This window comes from Haliaeetus albicilla, chromosome 15 (assembly GCF_947461875.1).
Source record: "Haliaeetus albicilla chromosome 15, bHalAlb1.1, whole genome shotgun sequence".
In the NCBI taxonomy this organism is placed as follows: domain Eukaryota; kingdom Metazoa; phylum Chordata; class Aves; order Accipitriformes; family Accipitridae; genus Haliaeetus; species Haliaeetus albicilla.
This window is the reverse complement of record NC_091497.1, coordinates 4,536,898-4,539,554: the sequence shown is the minus strand read 5'-3', so window position 1 is coordinate 4,539,554 and position 2,657 is coordinate 4,536,898.

Sequence of the window (2,657 nt, the reverse complement as noted above, 5' to 3'; positions counted from 1 at the left end):
ATATCCAGTTTAATGAAAGATATTACCTCTTACTACCAACCGTATGTCCCTAGAGTTAAAACTATATAGAAGTTTCTATTTTAACATTCTCTTGGCACTCGTTTATTGGGTGTTCCTGTGGGCTTGCTTTCACAGAAAATCATGTCACTTACTGCACTCAGGGTACCCCAGGCAGCCTTGCTTGGCTGGAATTAAAATGCTCGCTTTGCAGCGGGGAGCTCTAACCATATTCAGATAGGGATGTGAGTACATACTTGCTCTTCTGGTGCTCCTGCAGCCCTGGAAACTCATTACACCTGTGAGTTTCTCAGCCTCCCGCAGGCGTATTTTTTTGTTTCTTAAAAAAAACAACCCAAACCAAAGGTTCCTTCCTTTGCTCCTCTGCCCCGTCTAAACTGCTGTGCCTTTCTGTCCCTTTTGGGTACATGAGTAGTTGGTTTAGCAACTTCTTGTAAAACCTTGTTTCTACTTTGTCTGAAGCCTAATCTCAGTAGCAAGTCCAAGATTTACCTGTGAATACTAATGTCTGAAAATGTTGACATTGATGTATCTGTCATTTTGGACACAGGTGGATAGGAGATGTTTTGTAAGGACTTTTTTCTTACTTGATTGTTGCTGTGTAAAGACTGCTGCAAGACAGCACCTAAAAGGGACGAATATTGGAATTCATGGACTCATGTCCATGAAATAGAAGCTAACTTTGCATATGCTGGAAGATGAAAGAAGAATGGCATATGAGAGGACAGAGAAAAGAAAAATCAAGATGAAAAATGTCATTACTGAATCTAACATCATTTGCAAATTGAATCCTGAAGACATGCGGTTTTATTAACTCCTGTGAAACCTGGCAGACCAATATGAATATCAGAGTATGTAGACATTGCTCTTAACATTGCTGAAGAACCTTCTGTCTTGCCTGGCTAACCCAGGTTCTTTTTGAATACATCACAGGAAAAATAGGTAGCCTTTACATCCCTGGGTTAACCATAACAACAGAGGTCTTTCTGACCTCTAGTCTGTATGGTAAAATTTTCTTTTTTTAGGCTCAATGACCCTTGTAAAGATCTCAAAATTTGGTATCAGTTGATCTTTGTGTTCTGGAGAAATTTCTTTATTTCCTTAACTTTTATTAACAATTCTAGTTAACAAATGTATTTAACTGTTGCATTGGACCTCATGAGCTTAGTGCATACATAGATTAACAGCACACACAGTGCTTATGGAGAACGTGGCTTCAGCGCGGTCTCATCCAGAGCATTCACACTTCTCAGGGGCTGGGACCCCCACCAGCACCCAGGGCTTGCACCCGCATCTCCACAGAAGCGAGTTTTGTCATCTTAAAAATCCTAACTCCGATTTACACTTTAATGTGTCTGAGGCTTAACCCACAGAGGTGGGAGCTGGAAATCGTGGGGACATAAATGTTTTGAAGCTCCAACTGTCAAGCGAGGATGCTGGATATTGAGAGGTTGGCTTCCCTTCTGCAAAGTACCCCAGGCTGAGTTCATCGCAGTCTCACCTTAGCAGCAAACACAGCAGTGAAAGAGTGAAGACTGTAAATATTGGCTGCTTCTATAGCTCAGTGAAGGATATTTCAGGGTGTTTCCATAAATGAATTTCAAATTTGCATCATTAATAAAATAAACTTTTTTTTTTTTTCCTATTTTGAGGTATTTGGGGTGAACTAGAAATCCTGAATTTGCGTCACTTTTGCCCAGAATTTTTCCTTTTTGGTGTGAAGTCTTTCTCATTTAATCTTTTGCCAAAGTGAACTACTAACAGGGGAAAACCAACAACAACAAAGTTAACTCTTCCTGACATTCACTCATTGTGAAAAAAAGTCTTCACATTGCCATTTGTGTTAAAACTACTGCAACAGTTTTAAATACATGGATACATACTGTGATTTTAAACTGTTATAGTTGGTTGATTTGAAATAGAAGCGGTTTGTGTTGCAAAGATTTCACACAAACCAGCAAAAGAAAGGCACGACTTTGAAGAAACGTGTCCATGCTTTTGAATCAGGACTTTTCTTTTGGAAGGAAACATTTTGTATGAAAGGTTTCGCCAGCTCTAGAACATTTGCTGTCCATCAACTAATGGTGTGCTTTCGCTCTTCATTATTATTTGTACTGATGTGTTAAGCTGTTTAAGCTACATTTTGCAATGCATTGCTTAAGTTTAATGCAGAAATGAGCTCTGTTGTGATTGCTGCAGTACTCTGGCTACATGATGTGAAGTTGATTTGTATAAAATGTTCTTTAAACCATTCTCATGAAAAAGCGTATATAGCACAAAACAAAAAATGTAATAGCAAGTATTTGTTGGAGTATTTGGCACATGTAAAATTATAAACATATTTTATTTACTGTTTCATCTCTGAATGGAAAACTGTGCTGTTGACTGGAAAAAAAAAAGTAAAAAAAAAAAAAAGCAAGCTATGTTGGAATTAAAAAAACCCAAAACAACTAATTTATCTTTTCTTCAATTATGCAAAAAAAAAATAAAAATCCAACCCTCTTCTCCCTTCCTTCCAGTTCCCAACATTTAATGGTAACTTCATTTTCCTTTCCTGCCTTGATCCTGGAGACTATTGTTCCTGAAGCAGAGCAGCTTTGTAGATATTTCCATTCCTGACTTCCAAAGGGGTTGGTTAC